Source organism: Microtus ochrogaster, unplaced genomic scaffold (assembly GCF_000317375.1).
Source record: "Microtus ochrogaster isolate Prairie Vole_2 unplaced genomic scaffold, MicOch1.0 UNK94, whole genome shotgun sequence".
Classification (NCBI taxonomy): Eukaryota; Metazoa; Chordata; class Mammalia; order Rodentia; family Cricetidae; genus Microtus; species Microtus ochrogaster.
This window is the reverse complement of record NW_004949192.1, coordinates 366,241-383,993: the sequence shown is the minus strand read 5'-3', so window position 1 is coordinate 383,993 and position 17,753 is coordinate 366,241. Positions and strand designations below refer to the sequence as shown.

The window sequence follows — 17,753 nt, the reverse complement described above, 5'->3', positions numbered from 1 at the left end:
CTGCTTCATTAAAGAGTCTGCTAGGCATTCTGCAGGACACAGAAAAAAAAGTGATACAATGGAATAAAGGGATCAGCAAAGATACTAAATGTCCATGACAGGCTCAAAGCTCTTGATATGAACACAATATTTTTAGGCCTAATTACTTGGGCTTCGTACATAGACTTCCTTATCCTTAGTTTTCTCAGAAGTACTTGCTCTGTTTCTACTGTCCTCTATCTTCAGACTTCCCTGGAGACTTCACTATGGTTGGACAAGTATCTCTATGGGTTAACACAGGCCAGTCTATTAAAGACTGATTCCCCTTGTACATCATCTGTCTATACCTCTCTAGATGCAAGAGGTCAAATATGATATGGTATTCCCCTTCGTATGTTCTTAATATGTTTTATTACCATTGGTTAATAAATAAGCTGATTTCTGCAAATGGCTTAACAGAGCAAAACCATGCAGAAAATCTAAAAAGCCATTTAGATAGAGAGTAGGCAGAGGCAAGGTGACACCAAGTAACTGCCACAGGAGACAGACACCCACCGGAATTTTAGTAAACCATAAGCCTCATGGTAGAAAACAAAATAAGAACTGGGCTAATTTAAGATGTATAAGCTGGCTTCAAATATGCTAAAGCTATTAGAAAAACAGTATTGCAAGTAATATACTTTATTTGTGATTATTTTGAGTTTGAGCAGCTGGGCAATGAACTATCAGAATTCTACTATTAAAAAAACTGATTTATTTGCTTCAGTAGCCATAAAACTGCTAGTAATGCATAAGGACAGGATAATTGAGAGTCTTTGCTGATAAGGTATCAGGAATAGAGATGGGGCACATATACAAAAGGCTTACCTGAAAATTTATAGCTGTCATCTTACAGAGTATAGGTAAAGACACACTGGTCCTGCTGTATAATTTCACTTTTCTAAATTAAACATCTCACTCCTTTTAAACCAAAAGGAAGGTAAAGATACATGTGCACAATTATTCTCTGGAACTCTGGTGATAAAGCTTTGATATATAAGCATGCCTCTACTCGATATCTCTCAAGAAGAAGAAGGGGAATATCCCAGTATCCTTGTAATTTTAGACAAAAAAAAGTAAAACCACTCAGGAGATATATAATTAATTGAAATTTCTGACACAGAGCCCACAGTTTCCCTACTAACAGCTTAAGCTGTCTACACTCAAATTTCTGGCCTTGCCAAATTTGAGCTCAAGAGCATATCTTGAATCACTTTTTTCAGTACTTCAATAAAGCTTCAAGATTACTTTGTAGTCTGCCTCCATCCCAGTGATTAAGGACAGTAAAACTGGGACAAGATTTCCCTACCTCCAGATATCCTATCATTAACTGCCTACTCTGAGACTCATAGTGCACAGAGACAATATCTGACCACTGTGAAAGCTTTGCTAACAAATTATCTTGAAGAGCTGGGCAGAAGTTAGTGTGTGACTTACTGGGACCCAGAGAAAAAGGGAACATGGCCTACATGCACTCTCTGTGCTTCCCATACAGCACCTGCTTCACGAGGTTTTTTTCCCCTTAGAATAAACAAAAATATAATTGCTTTATCTTTTGGTGGGTCTGGTTATTTCCCAAATTGAGCTAATTTCTACAGTTGACACCCTGACTCATGGGGCTCAGGTCTCCAGTGGCTCTAGCCAGCTGCCATTAGATCCACACCATTCATTTGAGTATAGAATTCCTGCCTGGCTGTCCTTCATATTTTCTCATTAAACATCTCAGAGAGCCTTGGCAACTCGTGACTCTGTGGCTGGCTTCTTGGTCCAGTAAGGGATGTGGTATTCCCTGCTTTCTTCCCCTCTTTTTGCTAGTGTGGCCATGTACCAGTCATGGAATTCTGTGAAGCATACAGTCTGTGATTTACACTACATAACTGTTTTTATTCTGAGCGTATATTTTAGCTTTTAAAAATATAATCAGATTCAAACCAACCACATAGCTACAAGTGTGTCATGACACCTACTGGCAGGTAATGGTTATTGTACTAAATCCAGTTAGAACTCAACCACTGGTAAGATTTATATTTTAAAACATAAATTATGAATTTATGATTTAAAAGGGCAAGATAATAAACAATTAACAATGCAGAGGCTCAATAGCCTTCTTACTTATATCACATATGTTATGCAAGACTCAAACAACTTCCCTTCTATATCTCTCTACTTAAATCTGAAGATTAGCTTTGTCCTTGCTTTTTTCTCTTTAAAAGCATGGTTTTATAATAGGGCCAAGAATGAGGCATTTTTAAAAATAATACAGTATTTAGAGACTGATAATGACTAACTACAAGAGAAATTCAGCACTCTGGAGAAGGATACAACCAAGTTGACAAACAAAACCCAGTCAAATGAGGCACATTTAGAACTGATACACTCTTTACAGACTGATAATGATCAACTAAAAGAGAAATTCAGCACTCAGGAAAATGATGCCACCAATTTGACAAAAAAACTAAACCCAGACAATGGCAGTGGGTGCTGAGACAATGTCTGAGAGAATTCATATTGTTGAATGTATTTACCAGACTCTGTGAAAGAGTTATGGTAGATTGACTGATAGTGTGTCTCTCCAGGAAGGCAATATGCATGCTACAAAAATTATATCGAAGGATGAGACATTATTTTCACTGAACAGACATCTAACCTGGGAATCCTCACTGAGGGCATTAGAACAGAACATTGGACAGGAGATCCAGACTCTACAAAAAACAGAGGTAAAAAATTTTAAAAATATTGAGAAATTTATCAAATTTGATGAGCAAAGACAAGGTACAAAGAAAAAATTTAGACTCATCAGTATGTACCGAACTCCAGAATACCTTACGCAGAGTTTACCTGCTTTTCTGATGATATCATCAGAAAGAACATCTGGCACCTATCCTAAGGTAATCAAGTCCATACGTATGGCTGATATAAAGGAAATTAAACAAACACTTGTATCATATGGAATACTTTCGTCCTTCATTAGGGAAATGGTCAAAACGTGGACTTCATGCAACAATGCAATGCCATAAGACAGGACTCAGTTATTCTTAGTGGTCCTAGAAAATGGACCTCAGTTACTTTGGAAGTGTTAGTAGAGAGAAGAAGTGAATATTTTAGAGCAACAAGAAAAATCATAAGGACTTGAGATTTCCCAAGATCAAATTCTGGGTGAGGGACTTACTCTGATCCTCAGGGTCAGGCTCTTTACGATGAACACAACTTGTCCCTATGTAGCACAGCAGCTTCAAATGCTTGGGACAGGATTCAGGAACTAAAAAAGAGAATTGAATCATAAATACACAAAATACTAGTCTGCCTACACCAATTAAATGCATTACTATAAGAAATTCTTTATTAAAAAGTAAAATGAAGACCAATACAGAGAGACAGCAAACAGTTAATTATAGCCTCCAATTTCATGTAAATGCTTGTATAAAAAAAAAAAAACCTTGAAGATGTACTATCTAAAAATACAATCCAAACATCAATAAGTTCCAAACCTTATACACTGAAAAGTATATTTTAAACACTTGTGGGTATATAATGAAGTTCTGAGAGAATGTGTTGAGGATTTTTTGACACGGATATAGCCGTAGCTAGGTTCCAATGCCTCAAACTCATGGGGTTGTCAAAACCATACACAGGTGAGACTCAGTGGATTAGTAAATCTATCCTCCTAGTAACCTTCCTCCTAAATGGATAAGTACAGTCTGTGATGATATTTCGAAAAACCTACTAGCAGTACTAGCTTCATTTGTCTCCTTTTTCTTCCATATACCATAAACCTGACTCTCCCAGCCATATACAGGAAACATAACTCCTGGATCCAGATGTTTACAATAAGTTCACTGACATGCCAGTGACAGTGAATTACCTTCACCAAAGTAAGTATAGCCTATGGACTCCCAGATTTTCAATACATGTGTCTGAATATCTGTTCTTCCTTCATTTCTTTTCTCTAACCTAGTTACATTAAGTCCAGAATCACTGTAGAGGACAGAATAAAAATTAAGCATATCCTGAATTGGGTGATATGCTCTATAAGCACAAGTGTCATTTTGTGGAACAATCTTTGTGGGTAAGAAAGCCATCTTAGGCAAGGGTTGAAGGGGGAAGAACAGAGGCAGGGAGAGGAGCAGAGAAAAATGTAGAGCTTAGTAAAAATCAATAAAAAATATGCATATCTAATCAATACAACTTTGGTAACTTCATTAAGCTTAAAGAAATTGGAGAAAATACTCCATTATCTATCCTAATTAGGCGAGAAGAAAAGGTAGTACCTAACTCACTTTCTATTCTATCTTGCATTACCAAACTATCTCTAATGACTCTGAACCATATATACTTTATATCTTTTTAGTAAACATGTTCTCTGAATCTTGTGAGAAGGAAAACAATAACTAAACCTATCTCATCCTCATTTGCCTCAGAGAACCGAGAAGGAAAGAATATTAACTGTGTAAGCAGGAAGTACAAGCTTTTCTTAGCACTTTTCTTCCTACAATAAAGAGAAAACTACCATAATTATTTTCTTAATTATACCATTGTGGAAATTTATCACAGTACTAATAGCTTCACTCTCATATGTTACAAATTTCTGCTCTACGCATAGCATGTATTAATATTATTAGTAAAAATCTGTCTTGTGTTATGGACAGTTGTCATGTCCTAAGTTTTGTTGTGGCCTCTTGGATAGACACACCTCTGAGACACTCTGTTTTCTGCCCTTTCAACGTTGCTCGTTTTGTGATCAAGAAAAATGGAATGCTCCTTTCTTTTGTGCATATAACTGGATCTGGGGGATAAGCAAATCAATTGTTATAGAAGGAGAATATGTAGTTGAATTTCAATTTTATTTTAATAAATAAGGTTGCCTGAAGATTAGAGAGTAAAACAGCCCCATGGGTCAGCCTTACAGACCATGCAATGGTTGCACACACCGTTAATCAAGTAGCCACAATAGTTGTCATAGAAAGGGGGAAGTGCATGCCTTAAATCACAGTGGTGCACGTCTTTAATACCAGCCCAGGAGAGGATTATAAAATGGGAGGAGAAAGCTTTCTGATATACTTTCATTCTGAGATTCATGGAGGCAGGATCACCATTTCGAATGGAAGTTGAAGTAAAAGCTGATGGCTGGCTGTTTTGCTTCTCATATCCTTAGATTGAACCCCAGTTTCTCTTTCTGAGCCCTTTTTAACCATGCTTCAAGGATGTAAAGTTTGAAAAGAGATTTGTCTGAGTAATAATTTATATGATAAGGCACTATTGGGTAAATATATGAAAATTTCAAAAATAAATCAGATAAAAATTACAAAATAATAAACGGTCCCATGGCAATTTTTTATTCGTTGTACTTCAAAACTGTAATCCCAATGATGTACTGTAGGAGCTGATGTGATATTAGGATGCATATCTTTGAGTACCTAAGGATGATTACATTCAGACTTCTCTATGGCTACTGTCCAATCTCTCCCAAAAATACCATTACCATTAGTGTAAGCAGATATTTTTTGGGACACTACATTTCATAGGAAAAATTATAGGAACTCATCAATATACAATCTTAAGACAAAATATTAATGTTTGTTTATATATAAATTGAAAATTAAGCTTAAAATAATTTATTTAACTCCAATAATTGAAATATTACATTTGCAAATTACAGTAACAATTAGTAGAATGATGTAGTAAATATATGCTGAATTCTTACAAACTTACTATACATCAGCATCCATTTGAGTATAACTTAACTTTTTTATGAAAGAAGGATGTAAGTATCCTTGACTATATACTTGATAGTAAAGCTCTTCCCACGTGAATATGGACAGTCGCCTTACCTTGCTTTACCTCATATACTGGAATGTCCAGAGATGGAAGAGTAAATGAATGTATTCGATACACAGTAGAAACAATATGTACCTGAAATGAGAATTAAATTAGAACATATAGTATGTGTGGTTCTTGAAGAAAACAAAATGGAAAAAAATGAGGCTGTTACATTTATAGTTCTCTGTTCTGAGACTATCATTTGGTACTAAAACAGAGAAACCTTTCACAAGACCCCATCCCAAATCCAGAATATAGGTCCAATTAATACCTGAAACAAAATGAATGATGTGCTTCATGCAGTGGAGACTTGCTGCACATACAAACCACTCTTAAGAGAGGATTCAATAACCAGCAGTAGGTAGTAAAACATACGGGGCCCTAAACTGCATTTTTGGAGATTTGTTGTCTCATAATTCTTGTTAGCAGTTTTTTGTCCTCATATGTCCTTTGCCTATATGTAAATGCATATGGTTATTGTAAGAAGCCCCTTGTTTGTTTCCCAGCTGCCCGGGCCCAAAATAATCACACAGAAAATGTATTATTTAAACCACTGCTTATTTCTTATTGGCTAACTCTTACATCTTAATTTAATACATCTCCATTAATCTGGGAAACACCATGAAGTCATGGTTTAACAACAAAGTTTCAGTGTGTCTGTCTCTGGCAGTCGCTCCATGGCTTCTCTCTAACTCAGCTTCTTTTCTCTCAGATTTCAGTTTAGTTTTTCCAGCCACACTCTGTTCCATCCTATCAGGCCAAGCCAGTTTCTTTATTAACCAATGGTATTCACAACATACAGAGGGGAATCCCACATCATTTGTGTTTTTGTGACATTTATGTTTGCATGAAGATATCTGTCTTTGCATCTATGTATCTTTTACTCCTTTCCTATGCCTATTTTTCTTATACTTGTTTCCTTTGTCCTATTCTGATGTTTTTATTTTTTATTATTATTGATATTGTACTATTATTATTATCACTATTATTATTAGATGTCTGGGTATATTCAATTGAGAGAAAGTAATAAATGAAGAGCACACATGCAAGAGAGAAACAGAGAGCATGAGACAGACAGATAGACAGAAGGAAAGTGTATAGATTTGGGCAGGTGGAAATGTTGAATATATCTTAAAGGAGTAGGAGGACAGGAAATAGAAAACCATAGTCATTATATATTATAAGAAAAAAACTATATTTAATGAAAAGACAACATGCAAATAAAACATAGTATCAGCAAATGTTTCAGCTGTGAGCTCTCAGAGTTTTAGGTGGCCATGTAAGACATTCACTTAAAGAAAATTATTCACACAGTAGGCCCATGAAGGGAGGGTAAGGAGCAGCAGATCTCCTGTCTTATTTAGATACTGATGTCTGAGATAAATCCCATGCATTGCAGATAATGCCAAAATATAAAGCTGAATGATGATGACGTAAGCTGAATGATGATGACGTATCTTACAGGGGACAAAGCAGCTTAGGAAGCAGGAACACAGTTCCTGCACAGGAAAAAGGAGCAGGTGACACAGTCAGCATATAGGAAATCTTACCAAGTACCTGGCTATGCTGGATGTCAATTAACTCTGTCTCCTGGTAAGTTTCAGGAGGAATCCTCCTTCACTGACTAGTATGTTATAGTCAGGTCCTGGCTAGAACCAGGATCCAGCTGAGAGCTGGACTCCAGCCAGGAGCCTGACTGAAAAAACCCCTTTGTGAACAGACTGATATTATCTCTGTTTGCCTCAGATTGGCTAACTGTGTGATATCATCTAGAGAATGTATTGGGGCCAATCAAGAGACAGATCTCAAGGTTCCCATTGGAATTCAGAGGCTTGTTTTACTTTTGGGGTTTTCCATTTAGGTTGTTTTTTCTTTTTTTTTTCCCCTTTCTTTTTTTTCCCCCGGAACCGGGGAACTTGAACTTGGAAGGCCGGAAAAAAATGTAATTTAACATGGAAGCTGGCTCTAATTGATAACAGAGGAAAACAATCAGAGGTGCCTGCAGCGTGAGCATGTACCTGGCTCCTTGGGAATAGATCCTGGCTTCCTATAAGAAAGCCTGCATTTCTGTATGAGCCCTCTTGAATGTGACTCAGGACAGCATAATGCAGCTATCTACCTATGAAATCCAGGCACATGCATCACGATAAAGTTCAACCTTGCAACAGCAATTACTTGTGGCAGCTGCAGAGCAAGGTCTTCCTTTCCTTGACAGTCAGCATCTCCACTGAACAGACAAAACTACCACAATAAGCATTTGCTATGTTTTTAAAATATGAAATAATGAATATTCTACATTTTATTGTTTATATTTTCTTTGTGCGGGAAAATTGCCAGACAGGATCTTGTTGTGTAGCCTTGGCTGTTCTGGAACTCATTCTGTACACCAGGCTGGCCTACAAATCATAGATCTGCCTACCTCTGTCTCCCAAAAGCTGGAAATAAAGGTATGAGACTTCGTAGTCCAGCCATAATGAATTCTTAGCCTTTCATTTAGTATATAATTATATAATTTATGTGTAAGTATAATACCATGATTAAAGGATACAAAGCACATGTTCTCTAATAGAGACCCCTATTCATGAAAAGTTTTCCACCACCATGTCTTCTGCCTCCCCACAGTGCATGCATTGTACTGACCCCATGGTTTGATGGTTTGAAGTTCTTTAGAACTTCCACATGATCCACAGCATATACCTATCTAAGCCCAAAAGTCAGACTGCAGGTTGTCATAATAATGGGGTCTCTGAAAGAACTTACTGGGATAGTTTTAAGATAGCCCATATATGACTTCATAAAAATGAAACTAAGACTGCCCTCTCCCAAACAGATAATCCCTATGTAAAAAAAAAAAATACACTACAACAAGTGGAATAAACCCTTTATAGAATGACCTGATTTATCTGAGAGCCCATGCATTTCCATTGTAGTAGAAGCTGTTGCCTCTCCATTCAGTATATCTGACTGCATTTGTAAGCCCAGGTTCTTCCCAGCATTTCTTTTCACAGAAGAGAGGAATAACATATTATATGGAAGCACAATTATTCACATAAAGGATAAGTGTAAACAGAGATTGCTTGATAGTTCCTGGCAGCCAGAACAGAAATAATTACACAAAACTCCATTAATTGATTTTAGCATATTCTTAGATGTAGCTTTTACATCTTAAATTAACCCACCCATTTCTATTATTTTGTAATTTACCACAAGGCTTGTATTTACCAGTAAGGTTCCTGGCCATTTGTCTGCTTTGGGGGCTACATGACATCTCTCTGACTCCACCTACTCTCTATCTATCTATCTATCTATCTATCTATCTATCTATCTATCTATCTATCTATCTATGTATCTATCTATCTATCTATCTTTGTCTCTATATCTATCTATATCTGTATCTATATCTATATCTATATCTATATATCAGAATCTCTGCCTGGCTATATTGTGTCCTGATATTGGCTCCAAACAGCTTATTTCTTAACAAATGGTAATAAAACATATTCACAGCATACAGAGGGGAATCCCACATTAACTCCCCTTTCTATATAAATAAAAAGGAAGGTTTTAACTTTTACATAGTAAAATTACATATATGAAAACAGGTATCAAACAAAAATTATGCTTACAATATTTATATTTATATATACTTTTTCCTTTACCATAACTAAGGAAAACAATAACAATCCCTTCTTCAACTCCATCAAATTCTTCAGAATGACAAAATATTACCTAAGTAAACAGGACGTGCATTGTAAGCACTTCCAAATCTCTAGAATTGACAGAGACATCTTGATGCCTGGGCAGTCACTCAAAGTTCTTATGTAACATTGGGGCACCCAACTTCAGCCTATAGCAACATAGCATCTTACAGCCTTTCCATGAAGTAGTAAATTTCAAAGCCAGTCCCACCTATATTGGCAGTTTGTCAGTTGCTTTCTCCTGTGTCTGGCATATTCTTTCATGAAGCAAGAACCCTCAAAGACTGTCTCACCTTCTTTAGGCAATTTCAGCAGTCATTTTTCTGTGGGTCCTGTATTGCACTGCATACGGCATAACATCAAACAGTCTAGATAAGACCACTTTCTTGCCCAAATCACTAACAAACTCTATAAGGAGCCTCTTCAATGCCCATAATTCTCTTGAAGTAAATTGGTGCTGCGAGGAGCAGATGTGTCTCATTGTCATGAAAAGTCATAGATTTTAAGACATCTTTGAAAGAGTTGAAAAATACTTATCTATCTGTAATATATCTTTGTATATCTTGCAAAGCTAACTAACATGACTGAAAGAGGAATATTATAAATAACTTTTTTTTCTAAACACGCATTACATTTTTAGATCTTTAAATGAGTAGCACAAACACAATACCTTCAATAAGAGTAGAGATATACATATAACAAAATTGGCCTTATATTTGTATCAATTGACCAAAATCCATACTAATACAAAGTATTCGTGTCTGGATCATACTCCCATTTAAAGGAAAACTAACAATTATAAACAATATTTGGGAGTTTGGGCATTGTTCTCTAGATTACTTCCTCCTGATTAGAAGCACTGTAAATCAGGTCTTTCATGGGGGTATCCTGTGTGTATGATCTATCTCAACCTTTAGTCCTGAAGCTGTTGTGATTGTTGGAATACATAGGCCATTGTTTCCGGGCACTTGTTTGATCAAACCATACTAGCCGGTAAGGAATCTACAGCTTTCCATCCTCTCTGAAAGAAAAGCAAACCTTAGACCCAAATTCTAAAGTCAAGATACCTTTATGGTATATATGTTGCTTTAGCTTAGCAGCACATACAATGAAATGGCTCTTTGTACTTAACTCATTCACAGTCAAAATCTTCAAAGAAAAAACAATAACATACATAATCCAGATTCTCTGTGTATATTCTATCTCTATGTGGCTTATTTTCCTTTATTCCCTTAATCTATGACTGTCTCAACTGTCTCTTTAAATACTTTGTTTAATTATTTTTAAATGATTTACTTCTTTTTACAACTCTTTGTACTCTTTTTCTCTCCCAAGCCTATGTACAGTTTTTTAATCACACCTTGTCTTATTTAGAGATCTTTAAGGTCTCTAAATGTCTTATTGCGTATCTGAAATCCTTTTCTGACAAAGAGCATTTTAAAACGGTGAGTCTCCACAGCCATGGATACTGGCCCTGCCTCTAGGCAATTCATGGCTGGCTCTGGGACCACCTGGAATGGGACTGCACTTGCCACCTCAACTTTGGTAATCATTTGGTCCATGCTGTCAGCAAGTAACTGACAGCATGCTGCTGCCCACGAACCACATTCAAGCGTTCAGCCTCCTGAAAGAGCTAGAATTCTTAAAATTCACTTAAAATTGATTAAAATTAAATTTAGTTCAGTTAAAAAGTCATCTTTGTGGAAAGTGAGAACAACATTTTAGATTGTGCACTGAGTCTCACAGCTTATACAGGTCATGTGGAGGAGGACAGCAACTCCTGTTTAGTTAACATAAGATCCCAGGAAACCTGCTAACTTCCTCTGAACCCATGATGAAAGAAAAACAGAAGTTTTTTTTTCAAAAATGTCTATGCATGATAAAAAGGAAGTGACCCCGTTCTGCTCACCTCCTCTTCTGCACCTATTTACCTAATTAACAGCTATCTAATTTTGATCTAATTATATGTATTTTGATCTAATTATAACTTCAGTGTTTCCTGGTGTGTTATCAATCTGTCATTCCATTACATTTGAGGCATGTGAATTTTCTCCTCTCAGATCTGTAAGTGATGAAATATGTTTATTGTTGTTTGTTAAAATTGTTTCTAATGTGTGTCACTTGACAATTATCCTGACACTGAAATCTTACCATCTTAAAATATTCCATAAGAAAGGAAACACAAAGAAAATAAAATTTGCATAGGTCCATGGTGCTCAATCTTTTGATCTCAACCCTTTTAGGGGACTACACTAGGGTCACCTAAGACCACATGGAGACACTGATATTGACATTATAATCACTGTACTGATCAGACTTACAGTTAGGCAGTGGCAACACAAACAGATTTATGACTGGGGGTCACCACAACATCAGAAACTGTTTTAAAGTGTTGCTGCATTAGGAAGATGGAGAATAACTGACATAGGGTGTACTTAGACATAGCATGACTTGTAAGAAAAATAATTGAAAATGATTAATGATTTCAAGGAGCAACTCAAAGTAATTCAACTTCATTAAATTACATGACTTACCTCACTGAAGTGACAGGTGAATACAGGTGGGGTGATTGATACATGTTAGATGTGAAATGATGATTACAACTCTGAACAATCAGCCATGAAAAGAAAGATACAAGCAATGTTATATGGACTAAATAGCTTATATGTAATACATACACACACACACACACACACACACACACACACACACACGTGTGGGGGGGGTGGGAGGGGTATATGTATGCAATATCAACTAGTGAAAAATAGATCAGGAATTTGAAAGAGAGTCAATTTATAATTGGAAGAGTGTGCCAACATGTCTTAAAAATAACTTATTCAACTCAGGGATAAAAAATATTGTGTGTTTGTTAAAATCCATCCTCCATAACATAATCTAAAATCCCCCCATGTTTATAATCACTAACTATGCTAACTTTGACAACTCTCTTCTTGGTGTGTATGCGCATGTGCAAACAGGAATTGTGCTGTGTGTCTGTGCCTGTGTGTTATGAATATGCAGTTTTATGTGAGATTTGAACCCATGTTACCATGTAGGTAACAAACAGAATACAAAGACTATTACTGTTTCTCTGGTACCTTTATTACTTAAAAATATTTCCCTCAACATAAATATATAAATATTATATACAAAAGCCACTCTCCATATCCCAAGTGAAAAATCCTCCCTATTTCCTAGTCACACTATTCTCTCTGCTAATTTTGATAACTCTGTATTCTTATTTTCTGTTTGCCTCTGTGTGGTGGGACATTCATATGTTTGTGAACAAACATGTGTGCATATGTGTTCATGTGTGTGTGTTTGTGTTTCTGCATGTGAGTATATGTAGTAAGTTATTCTGTTTCTTTTTATTTTTGAGAATATACTTTAATTAAAACATTACTCCCATCTCCTTACTCTTTCAAACCCTCCCATATACCTCTATATATTTTCTTTCATATCTGTGAACTCATAGTTTACTAATTCGGCCAGATGCATATATTTATACAAATACATATTTATTCTCAAATATAACCTGAGAACTCTGTTAACAATACCTGCTCATATGTTTTCAAAGCAGGCCTTTTGGTACTAAATAACATAATTGTGTGCTCTTCTCTGAGAATGACATATGCCTTTCCCACATTTCCTCAGCAGAATATACGGCTTTGTGTAAGTTTTAGTTCTTCTGGGCTTTCCTTTGTCCATTGTGCATGTTCATTTGTGTTATCATTATTCACATGACTGACTATTCTATGTAAACCTCCACTCACCTTCTACCACATCTCTGAAATTTCATGACTTTAAATGAAAACTAAAACCTAGAATTCTAAAAGTTTCAGTACTTTCCCAAAATTTAGAAAGTAAAAAAAACAAGGGTATGCCACTTCACTGAGCATTTGCTGACCATAAACTCAGGGAAATTAGTTAAGAAAATGAGCACTGGGTGTTTCTATAGTAAGAAATATTAACTACTTCTAGGTGGAAATAATAGAGTGTGCTTTCTACAAAAATAATAAGACATGCATAAAATGTATGAATTAAAAACATGGTCAGGAAACAGGCCAGTTCACTGAAATATAAAAAGTTGATTGAGTTTTACAGACAAGCAATGAATAATAAATAAAAGGCAGAAAGCCCCTCAGATTACAATACCATCATGAAGGTGTGTGGTCTGTGTCTTCACCAAAAACTTCTCAGGAGAAGGCAGAGAAGGATGTAATCTGTGCCTATGTCTGAGATCATCTTGAACAGGATGATGAGATCAGTTATCTTCATTATAGAAGGAAAAATAAAATGTTTAAGAACAATTAGTGAGCCAATGTAAAATATGTATACTTAAACTGCAAATAATTTTCATATGATTATTAGTATCAAAATAAGGATTAAAAGTATCAGATTCCTAGAATTGATGGGTGATAATAAATCCAATGTGTAAAAGTAACATACAGTTTGAATGAAGTAGGCATCCAGTACCCCTTGTGTGTCATTCTTTTCTCACAATGATCAAAATGAATCTAAAATTTGCACAGAACTAAAATACATCATGTATCAATGAAATTATTATTAAAATAAAACAAAATCAGAAACTTCCAAAAATAATTCCTAGTTTCAAAACTTACTGCAATGTAACAACAGTCACACACAGACACACACACACACATACACAAGCACACACACGCATATGAACATAATATCATTTGAGATAAGGTGAGGGCTCAAAATTATCATTTACTAGTTATCATTGAACTCAACCGAGAAATGCCAAAGACATACTAGGTAAAATTTTTCTCAAAAGTTTTATAATAAGTGGATGCCACATGGGAATTTTATTTTCAGTCACTTAACATTGTTCATATGTGTGTGGGTATTTAATGTGTGTGTGTGTGTGTGTGTGTGTGTGTGTACTGGGGGCAGCTTGAGTTTCATGGTAACTTACTAAAAGTAAGTGTCCATAGCCATGCTCAAAATACTGAAATCTGTCTATTGTTGGAAAAAGCAACAAATGCAGGAGATATCATAAATATTCTAAAAGGTTTTATAAGTAATAAGAAATATGGTTTTAACAATGGAATCACAAACAACAACTCCAATGCAAGATGGTCATTCCCAAAAGCATAAAAAAAACAAAATTATACAGATGTAGTAGGATATATTTGCACATATATACATATATTTACATACATACATACATACATGTAACACCAATCTAAAAGGAGACAAAAAAAGGTTAAAGAGGACAAGAGGAATGTATAGGATGTTTGGGGTGAAACAGAAGAAATATTTTTTTAAAAAATGTGAAAAATTAGTGTAGCTACTGAGATTAAAGGTGTTTGTCATTATCACTACTGGGATTAAAGGTGTGTGTCATTGCTGCCTGGTCTGTAAGGATGGCCAGTTTGGCTGTTTTACTTTTCTGATCTTCAAGCTAGCTTTATTTATTAAAATACAAATGAAATGCTGATGTGGGATTCCCCTCTGTATGCTGTGAATAACAGTGATTAATAAAGAAACTGCCTTGGCCTGTTAATAGGTGGGGAAAACTAAACTGAATGCTGGGAGAAAGGAGGCAGAATCAGAGGAGAAGCCCTGTAGCCCTGCAAGTGATAGACGCTGAAATTTACTCAGGAAGCCAAAGCCACATGGCAATACGCAGATTACTAAAAATGGGTTAAATTAAGATATCAGTGCTATCCAATAAGAAGCTAGAGCTAATGGCCCAAGCAGTGTTTTAATTAGTACAGTTTCCGTATGATTATTTCTGGACTGAGCAGCCAGGGACACCTTTAATCTCAGTAGCTACACTAACTTGCCATAGACACAAATCTTTAGTGGTACGTTCCCTTAATTCCAGAGCTAAAGAGGATTACACAACAGAAAGAGACATCTCTCAATCTCAGTCTCATTCTAAGGTCTCCTGGAGGCAGGATCAACATTTTTGGACCAAGGTCAAGGTAATAGCTAGTGGTTGGCTGTTTGGCTTTTCTAGTCTTCAGGTTTAACCCCAATATCTGTCTCTGAGTTTTTATTAATCACACATAACATACTATTAATATATAAAATGACATCTTCATTCAAATGTCTACTGTGGTGGGTAAATAAAAAAGAGGAAAAGAATGTGAAAATTTTAAATTGGGCTTAGAAATACTTTTCTACAAATTGTCTTTTCTTAGAGAGACATAAAGGAAGGTCCAATCTTCTGGGACATGGCATCCATAAAATTAAAAATAAATATACTAAATTTCTACTTGGTAAAAAAATGAGTGTTGAGGGGTTACAGATGGAATTCAGACACAAGCATCACCCAAAAGCTCAGTGCAGCATGGTTATGACTTGGGACAGCTGCAGAGCTGGAATTTCCCTCCATGACCCCACTTAACAGCCCCTGATACAGCAATCGTTACTTACTATTTATATACATGAGGGAAATTGAAGAAGTCTTTTCAAAATAATAAGTTCATGAACTTCCTTAACAGTTTAGTGAATGGAGTGGCCCACATCCAGCAAATGTCCTACCAAAAGAGTAATTGTTTTCATTAAGATAAAATTGATTGATGATAGAGAAAATGCACTAATCTGAGTCATATGAGGATGGAACTTGGGGACAAAATGAATCATTCAAGGTTCATCTACTCATTCTTGCTTAACTTCATCTCAGTTTGAGAATCAATGAATGAGTAAAAAAAGAGTGTCTAGTACTTGTTGTAATGTGAAGACAGGATGCATCCCTATGCATAATAAATGATGAAAAATTAAGTAAAAGTCCAATAAAATACACATTCTCCCATTCTAATCCAACTCTGTGAAAGGCTTTTATATCACTGTCCACCATTTCCCCACATCCTCTGAGCAGATATCATGTTTTGGAACCAAAATATTTTCTTAGATATCCACAGCACCGTCTAGCCTTTCTAAGCTATAACAGTTCCACCATAGTTTGTTATAGAGATGGGATCAATTCCTGGAGGTTTAATTGGTGGCATAGCAGCTGGGTAATTTTTCCCTTCACATATTGATTGTTTTTAAAGTACTATTATATATGAACATACTTTAGGACTCTTCTACACTAATAGGCATGAACAAAACTTCCAAATGTTCAAACCGCTTGCAACCCTAATATTGATGAAATGTTTGGACACAAAGTCCTATTCCTATCAGAAATATTTATTAAATTTACATCTGTTGAGAAATGGAAAATTAGATTTTTGAAATAGAGCTACTGAGAATATGAAACATCATCTAGACCCGGTTACATGCCCAAGAGTAGAAGGCAAATATAGAATAGAATTCATGTTTATAATTGTTTTGTTGTTTGTTTTTGTGCATGGGTGGTCATGTCATTTATTGCTTTGTTAGGTTTTCTCTTTTGGTATGTTTTTTTTTTCCATTTTCATTTTATCATAGAGAGAGAGAAAGAGATCTTAAGAGTGACAGAGAAAGCACAGAACTGAACAGTATACATGAACAAGTAGGATTCCATACCTGTAATAGCAACTAAAAGGAAGAGAGAATATAAGCAGTAGCTGACAATGCATGCTGGAGTGCAAACCTTGTAAGGAATTAGACAAAAGGAAACAAATTCTGCTCTACACTGGAAATATGAAACAGCACTGTAAATTTAATTGTCCTTAAAGCTACCTTGCTCAATCTGTTTGGTGCAGTCTAAGGAATGAAGATCACATAGACCATCTTGTCTTCTGTCACAAAAGAAGGCAATGCACCCTGTCTTGGAAACATGAATGAACTTTTCCTCAAGATTTAGAGTGCTGAGTGAAATAGGATGCATTACTGTTCCTTTAAAAGCTGAGAAAAACACAAATCTATGTTTTATTGTTTGGATTGATGAACTGCTGGATTCTCATGTCTATTCAGGATTTGTGCTCAGAACTTCTTCACTGGCAGGATTACTGTAGTGACATATTTATAACAATTTTACATTTGAAAACTCTGTGTAATTGTCTGCTGGGTGGGCTTCTCTAGAGTTGTCACAGTTCACACATCCTATGCTATCAATCAGATTTGAGTGTGATCTAACTGGGAGCTTATTCTCAAGCAGGATGAATGTAAACACACATATCTTACAATATGGTGTCTGAAAACCCTCTGTTAATGAGTCTCCTAGTAGACTGCTCCAGGGCTGTAGTAGATCATGCATTTCATTCTTATCAGTGAGCTTTAACCACCATATAATTGGGAGCTTATCACTGTATCCTCTGTTCA

At 35.8% G+C, this 17,753-nt stretch overlaps 1 long non-coding RNA gene across 4 annotated transcripts in view; it reads right to left on the bottom strand.

Moving 5' to 3' along the window:
* Positions 1 to 3,193: 3,193 nt before the first annotated feature.
* Positions 3,194 to 17,753, bottom strand: part of LOC113455725 — a 16,352-nt gene continuing 1,792 nt past the window's right edge. For 2 of the 4 annotated variants that reach the window (XR_003376709.1, XR_003376710.1), the window contains exons 3-7: positions 15,942 to 16,045; positions 13,689 to 13,805; positions 12,068 to 12,138; positions 5,847 to 5,928; positions 3,194 to 3,277 (exon numbers count right to left, since the gene is read on the bottom strand). This is a non-coding gene — a long non-coding RNA (uncharacterized LOC113455725). Of the gene's footprint in view, positions 3,278 to 4,654; positions 4,802 to 5,846; positions 5,929 to 12,067; positions 12,139 to 13,688; positions 13,806 to 15,941; positions 16,046 to 17,753 lie in introns of those variants that run through there. The other 2 variants (XR_003376711.1, XR_003376712.1) reach the window with 2 other exon arrangements.